Raw genomic sequence first — 13,974 nt, forward strand, 5'->3', positions numbered from 1 at the left:
AGATTTACTGGCATGTAAAAGAACTCCTGCGGGACAAAATTCCGGCACATCCGGCGACGCTGATATAACCTCTGCAGTTGCGAGCGTCGTTAAATAAAACATAACATTTTCAAATTGATGTGAATTGAAGCTATAGCAAACGAAATAATTTCAATAGGAGAATATTGCATTTTACAACTAATCGACAGTAAATACGTAAATTAAATATCTTCATAAATATACTTGAAAGTACTTCATTCGAATTTTCGTTTCTTTTATGAAGTGTGAAAAAGACAGTTTTTACCTTCTCATTGTATGGTGACTTTTTCAAAGATATTGGGCGACTTTTGTTCATATTCGGTATCTATGACGGAGGGAATTCATAAGGGAATTATGAATAGAGAATACAATAATTCCTACTATTATCTAATAGTATCGTAAAAAGGAATAAAACATCGATGTATTACTAGAGATTGCTTTAATGAATTTCTTACTGAATTTTGACTTACTTATTATATCATTATTTGAAAATGAAAATTTATTGATCAAATCTCTCCAAACACGATTGTTTCTGGGAAAGTAATATTTACCTACACAATTCTGCTTCAGTCCGAAAACGAATTCAGGCAATAATTGTAGGGCTTGAAGATATCTATACGCCGTACGAAAAATTTTTATTCAATGTAGCTTAGTTGTTAAGGAAAGCAGAGCAAAAACAGTTAGTTTTGCGAAAATAATTATGATATAAAGAATTATTCCTCTCATCAATGTTTCAGGGCCTAAAGATATCTTGATTGTTAATTTAACTTAATTCAGTTAATTTGGAAGTGGAAGCGATACATAACCAAAGTGCACAGAACTATATTTTGTCTACAGACAACATGTGGATGACATTTTTATAAAATGACTAAAGTATAAATTAGAATACGTTAATTTATATCAAAAGAATCGTGCACTCAAAAACATCGTCTGGGTCATAATTCACAAGACACCTATGATATTAACACAATTATGTCAAAATGGTCATTACAGTTCAAGGAAGATATGAAAAAACAGCTTGCCTGTACTGAATTCACACCGAAACAATTAAATACACATTCTCGGTATTCCAGTATGTGAAATTCTAATAATTGTTAGGAACACCACTTGTTGAAAATTAAATGTATCTCTTAAGAGAATACTGGAGATAATGCTCATATCGATGTCACGAACTTCCATCACAGTTCTACAAAATTTTAACCTGTGATAACAGTCTTCTCTTTACGAGTATTCCTGGAAGTCGCCCTGGGTGGCCATCTGTGCCCGAGATTGCAGGTTCGACTTCGGCCCAGGTAGATGGCATTTAACATTTAAGTGTGTTTAAATGCGACAGGCTCATGTCATTAGATTTACTGGCATGTAAAAGAACTTTCGCGGGACAAAATTCCGACACACCGGCGACGCTGATATAACTTCGGCAGTTGCGAGCGTCGTTAAATAAAGCTTAACTTTATATATATATATATATATATATATATATATATATATATATATTTATTTATTTATTTATTTATTTATTCTTGAGCCTTGTCCTACTTATGGTACCATGAAAGTCTCGTTCTTAAGAATACGTCAAACAATTTGATAAATTATTTCTATGTTAACTGCAGCTTTTCTAAGAAATGTTTTCTTTTTTCCAACTTTCAGTGCTACAGACTCAACGTTTTCAATATCTTCTTTTCTAGTCTCTTTTTCACAGTTACATGGTGCACTTATATTTCCTAATTTTAAAATCATTTAGTGTCGTATTTTATGATTTTTGTACAAAGAATTTAGCGCTCTGGAAAGTTAATCGTAACTAGCCCTAAGTCTCATTTTTCTCTTTTTCAAGCAAATAATTTTCACTATCATGCCATTTTACGAACACCTTTTTCTGGATTGTGCAATAGGTTTGGTACTCATTACATGAATTTTGTGGACTTTGTCATTCCTTATGCATCAGCAATGGTATCTAATTTTGTGTTATTTCTGCCACGGATCCATGAAATTCTTTGTTAAATACAACAGAAATAAAAAACGTTTGATTGTAGAAGAAAAATTTAAAATGTAAAATAAAGCAAATGAAGTGATATTTTAGAATATAATAAGTTTAATAAAGTCCTCTCAACCTACTAAAAAATAAAACAGCTAGCTTATTTCGATGTAATTTAGTCCTTAACTTTTAACATTGTTTTTTTTTTTTTTTCATGAGAGATGTAGGGAATACAGCATTTTATAGCTCCTAGAAATGATCGATTTCCAATGTTAAATCATATGTATAGTAAACTGTGTTACGCAATGCATATACTGTAATTGATATGTAGTTTATGAAATGGCGTTAAGACTAAAATGGTAGGGGAAACCCGGGAAAAGCGGATAAGCTAAGAATAAACAATGCCACAGACTATATTTTGGTGCTCCCGAAATAAAAACTTCATGACTTTGGTTGTGACACATGTTGTCCACATATCTACAAAACATCAATTTGTTTCTCGTACCTACGGACAGTGATATGATTTGAGAAAGAAAATATAGTTAATTATTCGCTTTGCCCGGGTACACGGGCAAAGCGAATAATTAACTCGGGCAAAGTGAATATCCCTATAACATTTTCACATTTATATTTAATTTTTATTCACTGATAATAAAATTTAGTCAACACATAAACACGATGTTAATGAACCATATGAGACGATAAGAAATGTTATTTCAGCCCTTTACAGCACGTTAGATTAGTACAAAATACAAATTTGAACAAGTCAACGTTTCACTGGCACTGAAGACTTAGATTTCTTCTGCTTTTACTCCTGCACATAAGTCACTTCTCTTTCAACGTTTTTAATCTGTATAGATGTAAGAGCTTCAGAGCGCTGACATTTTCTTCGTTGAACTCGTATCTTTCGAGCATCCACTTTTGGCACTGGTCTAATTCAAAAGAAATGACTTAGGTTCTCCTGCGAATGATGTTGAGAGTTTTGGTGTAACAGAAACTGAAAATCTGAGTGTAATTGATGTATTGAATATTTCGTCAATCTCTGAAGATGCCGACATCACAGATGTGGTTGATTCTGTGTGAGCATTAACTGTTTCTTCAGCCGCTGAAGAAGCTGGCACCGCAGAATTTGTTAAATCTGAGCCAGCTGTCGTTTCGCTGATTTCTATCTCAAGTGGGCGATCTGTAAATTCATCTGGAGCAAAACCTTAATCAACAAACACATTATGGTTGTATGGCCAGATAGCAGAACCACTGATTGGAAGATTTTATTTCTTCAAGTGCTTTCTCCAAGGCTTCTTCAGACCATTTGGCTTGCTCCGTCTTCCTCTTGAAAAATTAAACCGTCTGAAAACACATGACAACCTTTTTAAGTAAAATTAAGATCAGTGTTGCTGATTTATAATTTAATTAGTGTGACTTAATGCCTCCACTATGTGAAATGATCTAACACGCTTTATTACAATAGACAAATACATACAAAAATACGGCTGACACTTATATAGTCAAATAAATGTGGCAGGGCAAAGCGGATAAGTTATCCACTTTGCCCTATTCACTTTGCCCGCAGACGCCACTTCCCTTTTCATTTAAGGTTATACAAACATAAACGTCATAATATTCTTCGTAAGTACGGCATTTTAGAACTAATTCTATCGCCTATATATTACTATCACATAACAAAGAGTTTCTGCAGTACTGTATGTTGTACATATGTTTCTCTTACCTTGAAATATTGTAAGAAAACAGTCAATTTTCTTCAAACACACGCTGACTTCTTCTCTTGCTAGCTTGAATGACGACAAGTCAGTTCCAGCAGCAAAATCTGGTAGGGATTCTTTTCCTACATAGCAGAAAGCGCTACCTGTTGGCGTTTCTAAGAAATATGCATTATTCTCGTTGCCCAGGTAATTCGTTTTGCCCGGGTCTCCCCTACGAAGTTTAAAGAAAATATTGATAAGTAGCAAAAAATCTTCGGCTATTGCAGGATTACACTACATTCGAATATGAGTTACTTGAACAAAAAGTATGCTCTACTTTGAAATAGTCGCATATTCCTATGATAGCATTTTAAATTGCAAGGAAGATGTGAATTCTAAGTGATTTAGACATTTTTTATATTTGAGAATTTTCTCAGATAAGAAAAACGTATAATATTCTGTAAACAATATACTCTAACGGAAATTAATGAAATATTGTTCAACACAATAAACTGAAAAGAAAAATTCTAATTTTAAAAATAAAAACATTTTATGAATCACGACGCAAGATAAATAAGTTTACTCACTTACTGAAAAACTATTACTTAAAAAATGTAAATATATCATATGTTAAAGTTGACACACAATTAAAAGATTAGTATTCATTCTGAGGTAATTTTCTTGAAATTATTGTGGTGAATTTTTGTTACTATGTTCCTCTGTTGCATAAGTTGTGGCTTTCCGAAACAAATCAAGGTTTTCAGTTCCGAGAAGGAAGTTGAGATTAAATGTACCTTCTGTTGCTGATCGTATTGCTGCTGGTTCTAATGTGGTTTCTTAATTTTATATGTACTTAAATAGAAGGGTTCAGAACCATTGTGGGCCAAGCGCCATTTACTAAAACAGTAGAAAACAAGGGTTAAAATGAAGTTATTACCATAATCAGTGGAAACATATAGCAAGTAATATAAAGTATACACATTAAAACTAAATGATATGTCAATCTTCATTAAACTATGGTATTCACTTAACTTTAACCCTTGCTTTCTCCGTTTTTATTGAATGGCGCTTGGCCCACTATGGCTCTGAACCCTTCAATTAAGATATTATTACAAACATCTCTAAAAGGCCTAATGTATGCTATGAAATCATGTTATTCAGCGGATACCTATTTAAAAAAAGGATCGTAATTAGGAAATATGTAGGTTTTAACAAATTCTACAGATCTATTTTTGTTTATCTGCGAGGTACTATAAATTGCAGTCTAGCTGTATATTTTTGGACCTGTCTTACTGTAGCCATAATTTAAATGAAAAGGATTAGGCTACAAAGAAGTTATACAGGACAATATTGCGAATTGGTTAAAGTATGATAAATTACATGATGTACTCGAGTCAATATGTTAGTTTTGTTCAAGACGACACAAATGATTGAACATGTTGAAAGCTATGGAATTGGAGAAAACGTTTAGACAAGCATAGAACAGAAACCTACCGTGAATATACGTGAGATATATTAATAATGTAGAGAAAATGATTTTAATAAACATATAGTAGTTTGCTGTAAAACTATTGTAACAATGAAGCAATTTCGCGTAATATTGTCTGTCCAGCAATGAAAAGCATTTACAGCTTGAAATATGAAATAATGTGAACAGTAAAAGTAATAACCCTCCACTTAAGTACAGGGATCCTACAAAAGACCTTTCCGGTTTCGAACACATGTAATTTATGTTCTATGAATCTGAGTTACAATAAAATAGCACCAATGGAAAGAGAAACTCAAAAAGTTGAGTTATGGCAATATTGTTTTACTAGTTGGTAAAACTGCCTAATAATAGTGCATATAAACAAATTTGTTCATTTTTGAGGACAAGTGGCTGCTATAGAGGACAGAAAGCTTGATTTTCATGTGAACCAGTCAGTTATTAATATGCAACGGCATTACCGAACAAAGTTTGGTGCAGATCCACTCAGTGGGCCTACAATCCGTAAATGATACACAGATTTTAAAGCAATCCGTTGCGATTTTATCCGTACCGACTACAGTTACTGCAAGCCCTAAAACCAGAGGACGAAGTGCTACGAAGAAATTTCTGCATAAATATGCAGACTTTAATTGAAAACGATGATGAATTCACGTACCTACGTGGAACTTGACTATAGGCTTGATGTGTGCCGTGTTACCAAGGAGGGACACATTGAACATCTTTAAGGTAAGGAATTAAACTTTTTGAGTTTTTCTTTCCATTAGTACTATATTCATGCATCTCAGATTCAGAGAACTTCAGGTCTTTCGTAGGAGCCCTCATTGTACGAGTATAACCATCATATTCGAACTGATCGCATACTAGCAATCAGGTGTCACAATATGTAATTATGTTATAACTATCATAAGATCAGATGTTAGTAACTAACAACAAGTATAAAATCAAGTTACATGGAAAAACCCAGCAAATTACAGTGATTCAAATGGGGCGTAAGAATTCAGTTATTATGTTAATTACAATTGAAGAGTCCACTGCAAGAATGATGGATGCCACTTTCTTGTCGAAAATGAACCAAGACTGTCAATACATAGCTTAAGACATATAGAATGTACATTCAGAGTTATATGGCATTAACACTGATAGTCATTGTCCAGTAATGAACGGAAAATCTCAGTTAAGCTTTGAGCGCTAAGCATTTCAAACTTTCAATTGCTTCTCCTGCAAAATGTATTCCAAATGACATCCATCATTCTTGCAGTGGACTCTTAAATTGCATTGTATCTCTTGGTTGCATACCACAAACGTTGACACTAAAATTGTAAAAACTATGACCGAGTTTGTGCAATAAAAAATAGTGCCTTATTTGAAACAACTCATATTTTTTAGAAAGTGTTATAATATAAAATCACTCTATCATGGTGTACTCCTGAGGAACGTGAACGCAATTTGGAGTAGATATTCGGAAAGCACAACCGACAGTATGCCCAGTCGAGAATTATTAAGAATAATAAAAATAGAAAATAATTACAATAATAATTACTATTGCTTTTAACATTCTTACATAGTTTATTGGAAAACAATTTATTTTCGTAATCTCAATAGTAGAAGAAAATGAAATAAGTAGGCCTGTTTGGAAGATTATGCACAATTTTAATAATTATACTGGGTATCGAACTCTAGATCTTATATTGGAGAAATGTCAGTTAACTCACTAATACTTAGAATAGGACATATCTCACTAATACTTAGAATAGGACATTATTGTAAAATAAATCTTACAGTATTTGTTCAAATATTCATATATATGAAGTGATTGAGAGATGTGACAGCTGCATATAATTTTATCTTAAGCAATATTTAAATGTTGCATCACGTCATGTGGAGAGTCGAAGCTGACGTACCTTGAGCAAGCAATACCTGTCTGGAATCGTAGTTTGAAAGGGATGAACAACCCTCAGTGCTATGCACGAGCTGCAAGAGCTTGCACGCTTGTAACCGGTCTCGGGGTCAGCACCTGCAACAAGACAGCAGTTGCTGACAGGAGGAATTGCTCTGGTAACAATCTGCAGTGCCTCAATGCTTAAATATTTCTCAGATAGTTTGTACAGTAAAAGACGATAAGTCATTTAACTAGAAATATATATTTTTCAAATTCGAAAATCAATCATTTTTCAATATTATTCTTACACCAAATTGAAGATTCATTAAATTATTTTTACTTGATATACTTTAATATGGACTTTGCAGAAGAAGTTTATCATTCCGATAAAGTAAACAAAAATGATACATTAGTTTTGAAGGCACAGGTTTTATAGAAGTAAAAATTTAAAACAAACTTTTAAAAATTTAAATTTCTTGAATCTTATTCACAAATATATTTCTTAGGTGCCACTATATATATATATATATATATATATATATATATTTACTTATTTATTTATTTACTTAGTTATGATCCCGTACAGTAGAATTCTATTTTACTTGGAGTTGTCAGGCTTGTTGTTTATGAGTTAGCACATAAACTGCTGACATGAATTAATAAAAATCTCTAACAGTTATCTTTCCACATATTAGTAATGTAAAATCGCTGTAATCTCCATCACCATCATCATAATAATAATCATAACACATTCAGGTTTGTAGATCTCAGGGCCTGTTCCATTCTCATAACGCATCAGTCTAGAGATCTCTTAAGAGATAGACCATGATTACTTTTTGAACGGGATGGTATTTCAGGATTAAATGTGGTAATCTGCTTCTGTCCGCTGAGTGAATGTGTTACGTGCAATTATTGCAACGGTAATTTTGAGTTCTGTCCATATGTGGGTTGATTTTGAGTTCTGAGAAAATTTCCTGATTTGTTTGTATGTATATTTTGCATATTTTCTTTATCAATTTCATCTCTATTACCCCTGTCCTACATTTATCTTGTTTCGTATTGCCCAAATCTCGCTCCATATAAACGTGTAAGCATAGTCAATGTCTTTTATGTCATCAATTAGGTATGTTTCTGAATTTGGAATAGTACTAGAATTTTTTTTGAAGATATCTGCTATTTAGAGAAACTTGGCAATTTTTCTGTTTTCATCTTTTTTGTTTGAATTTGCAAAGTAGTTGAAAGTGTATATTTGCTCAATTCTTTATTATTTACTTTTATTTTGCTTCTAATTTGGACCCTTCCTTTGATTGCCTTAGAAGTAGGAAATTTTTTAAACTCTAGCTACTGTAGATATTATTACTTCTAATTAGTGTATCGACTTTTGAAGTGTTACAGTAATAACTAATTCACAGTAGAAAGCGAATTCTTTTTAGAGAATATTCCATTCTATTTATGTATTTTTAAAAAATCACAACAAAGTTATGAAGCATTTCACAAAGCATATTTATAAATATGTTACTTAAATATTTATTAAATAGAATCATTTTGAATATATAATTTTCATAATTTAATTTATGACTAGTAAACATATTATATGTAGAAATAATTACCGAAATTATGAACAAATTTACTTAACATTTTACTTCATTCCTTCCAAATATATTTTCAGATAGTTAATCAAAATAGTAGTGACCATTTTAAATGTAGGTTTATTTCAATACGTATAATTGAGTTTCTTGGCAAACTTTTGGAAAAGAGTAAATAGTTTATATATGACATTATTTTAAAATGTATTTCAGAATAATTACTTATAACAAATCATTATAGAAACACACATTTTAGACAGAAGGTTTTATAATCGTTCAATTTTATATTTTGTTAGTGGACGAGTTAACATATATTAAATATCTTTCAACTAAATATAATAAATTGTTTTTTAGTAACTTCAACATAAATCTCTTATAGGTCTATAAAACATGTATTTAAATTATTCTGTATATGTATATATGCATATATGCTACTACATATTAACAAAATAATATGATGTCAATTTAATTTTAAACCGTGTGTGCAATTTTTGAAACTCTAAGTGGATTAAAACATTACTGAATAAAAAAATTGTTTGTGATAGCCTACGTTTATAAATATTTAATTCCTAGAAATATTACTTGAAAATTTAAACTGTTATATTATAAGAAATTGTTGCAAAATATGTGTGTAGGCGAATAAAGAGTATTAGACTAATTATTGCTCTAGAGCAAATTTCTTAATACAAAACTTTCATGGAAATATATTATTTTAAATTTAACATACATAAATATTGAACAAAGCTTTTTCAAAACATTTCAAACTATTACTATTATATTAACTTCAAATTTAATGTCGTGCGTGTATAATAAGAATTTACTGTATTATGAAAATATGTTCTTCAAAACCACTGCTTTGCTGAGAACCATGAATGCAATAAAATCTCTAAAGGAACATACATAGTGGCACACATAATAATAAATTGTGATAAAAAGTGAACAAGGGTTTACTTAAAACGGAAACAATTTTGTCATATTCGGCCTTTATACCTAGTAGTTAATACCTTCATCTAAATAATAATTATAAGAATTGTCATTATCATCGTAGCTGTCATCATCCCAAAAATTAGGAAATTCTTTGGTTCTGATCTCAAAGTTATGTTGCATTCCATTTTCTTCTGTGAGGTTCTATATTATATTTCCGGTCACAAAGATAATCCTCGGCTCAAAGTGGAATGTAAGAACTTTCAATACCTTACACAGAAGCCATGATATTTTAGAAAATTTGATTATTATGTTTAGAAGACGTCTTGTATACTTATTTTAAGTAATTAGCTTTCGCTTGGGATAATATTACAGATTTTAATTGAATATTTAAGCAGTTGTTTAATTAAAATGTTATACCTGTAAAATATTTGTTTGTATTGAATTGTACCACATTACTATTTCAAATATAGATATAAAATTTCTGTCTCCTAATCGCAGAAAAATGTCATCACTTTCAATGTAATAACATTTTATTTTACCTAATATTTTCTTAAACATTATTAATTATTGTATCTGTGATGCATTACTCTTAAGTATTGCGCCTGACAGGTAAGCAATATAATGCTACTAAGTGTTAGGTTTTGATCAAAGTTTAAATTTTAAAATATAATGCTTTCAAATGTATCTTTCTCATTTTCATATTATTTACAGATTATAAAAGAATGTTTCATGTTTATTTATTATTTTATTATTATTCAAATATATAATGATAGTTAAGAGATAACATAAAAACACAATAAAGTAACAAAAATAATCGTCCCTCTACGTTGTTCCAAATCACACTTAAACCATGTTGGGAATATAATACAACATACTTAGGCCTGTACAATTATTTTGGGTGTGAAAGTTTGATCATTTTATAAATTTCTTATTTCAAGACATTGAAATAAATATAATCCGATTATTTAAATTAATACAAATTTGTTTCATTTCGAACATCAGAAGGAATATAAAAATGAGGCAAATTAAAAATTACAAATATTATATAAAGTTTATATATTCTAAAGCAATTAATTCTATAGTATTTTATGTAATAACAAAGAAAATTTGATATAAACTTTATAAGTAATATAGAGCTTGAGTAAAAAGGCTGAAATGGGTTTGAAACACAAATATTTCTGCAATTAATGTAATTTTAATGCAACCAAAAATCATGTTTGCTTGACATGTGCTTAGTGACTAATTATAATAATGTTTTCATTATTAGATTTTGCACTCGTGTGTCGCAAGTAAGAAATTTAGTGTTGGAATATTAAAATGTTTACAGACGAGCTACAAGAAATCTGAATGAAAATTAGTAACATTAAGTTTCGTACTACTTACACAGATTTTAGTTGTAACAAATTCGACTGATATTGGTCGACAATGAATTTCAAGAACACCTTTTAAATGAACAAATACTTAAAAGTAGAAGTGTCTGAATTAGTAATAATAGAAAATGCGTAACAGACCCTTAGGCCTGCATAGTGAAATAAAATTCCGTATATTACGTTGCTTGAAAAAAATACACATTCGTTTGTTCTAATAGTATGGAATTATTTACTTTTTCTACGTACAGAGAACGATGAAATATATACCTTCTGCTTCATTCAAGATTACCGTATATTCTTTCCTTAGTAGTACGTTATATTTTACAATAAATTGTATACTATACATAATACAGGGATTAAGAGTCTGCAAAATACTGTATATAAGAAGAAACTAACATTATCTTATAATTTTGTTAGGTCTTGGAGTTTTCCCAAGTTATGAGCGTATAGATATGCCGCTAATAACGGCTGCTTACTGGGGAGATGAGACTGGTCCAGCCGCGAACAGCTGCATCTTTCGTCGCGGACAAAACAGAGATCTAACATCCCTTAGGCCTAACTTATGGGTAAGAATATATCGGTTTAGATTATATTTAGGCATGTCCCTAGAAGATGAATTACATTATATGATTAATTTTATTGTGATAACATACATAGAAAGTGATTAATAATATTAAATGTTATGTTTTCTGGTAACCACGAAGAAACACTTTCATTGATAGTCATACTACATAGTCTGCTATTCATTTTATTGAAGATGATGTGACTAGATTTTACTATTTATATTGTAACACTAATAATATTATCAATTATTATTATTCATAAAAATACTAAATTAGTTATTATTACTATGATATATTTAATTTTTTTACATTAATAATTAAAAACAATGGAAAAGTTGAATCCATGTTAACTATGATAGCAAAAGTGTATTTTCTATACTACATTTTCAAATTTCAAATACACCCTAGTTATTTCATACATTAGGTTATCACTGCATTAGACATTGCAGCTTACAAGAGCAGAAGCTCGTACTCGTACAATCTTAGTATGACATTAATACAATCAAAATAGTTATTACTTATGTGAGATATTTCTATTCTCTTCAAGATTCATGTTAAATTAAACGTAGAAATTAACATTTTACGATTACTTTGAAAGATTTTCTTTGAAGTGAAGATAAATTTCTCTTTCCTAGATTTGTCGTAAAATTTTACTATGGCTCAACCTACAGAAGTTCTAGCAATAAATGTGGCAATCCCGAATAATATATCTTGCAAATAAGTAAAATTTTATCTGCCCACAATAGTGACCGAGACTTCGTAACTTGTTTTATACTTATTTGTTCGGTTCTTTTCCACGGAATCAAAAATTGTAAATATTTAGTGTTGATTCGTAATAATCAATAAACGCAAAACCCCAATATTCTAAGACACATAACGTATTTATGGAGTAATTATATTCATGCATAAAATAAATCACTAACTCATATCTTGAATGTAGGTCTACTGTATGTCACCCATATAAAATCTGACAGGAAATAAAGCATTGTTAAAAAAATAAATACCAAAATTTAGTAAGAAACTTCATAACAATATAGAAGATAAATATTTTACAATTTATGAATTTGAAATAATTCGGAGAGAATGGCGTCTATTCTTCATTTCATTTTTTTTTTTCCTTTCCATTTCATTTCGGAGTGTGAATTTGGAATTTCTTATTTCGTATAGATTCAACATTTTGCAGATCAGTTTTTAAATTATATAAAATTAAATTAAGTGGTTGCATACATCTTCGAGGGTAAAAATTGATTTTTTTTTCATCAACTTAATATGAATTGTTAGCTTTATATATGTGAAATAAATTTTAATGTACCTATAAAATTGACCGAGTTATGCGTTAAAGTGTCCTCCGATACAAACTCAATACCAGCCAGCAATCTGTGTTGCTCATTTTCTCAAACCTACATCTTTGTGAATGAAAAAATTAATTTATTATTTTCCTTTTAGTAATTTAATATAAAGTTCTAGCTTTGTATTTGTGGAAAAAATTTTAAAATGTTTACAAAATTGACCAACTTCTGTATTAAAATGTCCTGCAAATACACTCTCAGCTAGCAGTATGCAATTTTATAGCTCATTTTATCAAAACTGAACTTTTATAATCTGTTTAAATCATATCTATTATTTTTGAAATTTAGCATTGCCTTTTTCTTAGTAAGATCAACAAACTGTAGCTCGATGCAAATGAAGTTAAATGAAAAATTTCTTAAAAATTTAGATGTATCAAGAAACAATTTTCCTCTTGCAATGCAGATATTCTAGTCCTCGTTAGCATGAATGTTACCTTTAATGCAAAAAGAATTAACTTAGTAAAAAGTATTAAAAATATTGGAAGTAAATTTTCAAAAATAGCAGTTTGGTACAAACTGCAAAATGAATATTTTGAAAATTCATAATTCCAAAAGCTTGTTGTGTAGCAATTATTTTTTCTTTTAGATCCAAGAGAAATTTTCATACATTGAGAATGTAAAATTTCATCAAAATAGGGTTTAAGGATATGGAGTAATAACATTTGAAGGGGTCAGAGCCATAGTGGGCCAAGCACCATACATTAAAAACGAAGAAAACTAGGGTTAAAATTAAGTGCTTACCATAACTCAATTAAACATATAGCAAATAATATAAAGTGTGCACATTAAAACTAAATTATATGTCAATAGTCATTAAATTATGGCATTCCCTTAACTTTAACCCTTGCTTTCTCCGTTTTTAATAAATGGCGCTTGGCCCACTATGGATCTGAACCCTTTATTTATAAAATATACATTTTTAAGAATGGAAGGCGTATGTAATCCCTTAAATGGTTTGGCCAAATAATTTATAAATATATTTCTTTTCACTGGGTATTTATTAACAATCACATAACAGTAGCACAAAATCATAAATGCAACAAACATCATATTGCAATAATTCTACATTACCACAATATTATAATAATCGTGCTTGTAACGACAATAGTACAACAGTCATA

The 13,974-nt window shown here is 30.1% G+C and overlaps 1 long non-coding RNA gene across 3 annotated transcripts in view; it reads right to left on the bottom strand.

The window, feature by feature from the left end:
- The window catches only part of LOC138701466 (uncharacterized), a 511,465-nt gene that overhangs the window by 155,663 nt on the left and 341,828 nt on the right, over positions 1-13,974 (bottom strand). For all 3 annotated transcript variants that reach the window (XR_011332595.1, XR_011332594.1, XR_011332596.1), the window contains exon 2: positions 7,081-7,193. This is a non-coding gene — a long non-coding RNA (uncharacterized lncRNA). The remainder of the gene's footprint in view (positions 1-7,080; positions 7,194-13,974) is intronic.

This window comes from Periplaneta americana, chromosome 6, assembly GCF_040183065.1.
Source record: "Periplaneta americana isolate PAMFEO1 chromosome 6, P.americana_PAMFEO1_priV1, whole genome shotgun sequence".
Taxonomy (NCBI): Eukaryota; Metazoa; Arthropoda; class Insecta; order Blattodea; family Blattidae; genus Periplaneta; species Periplaneta americana.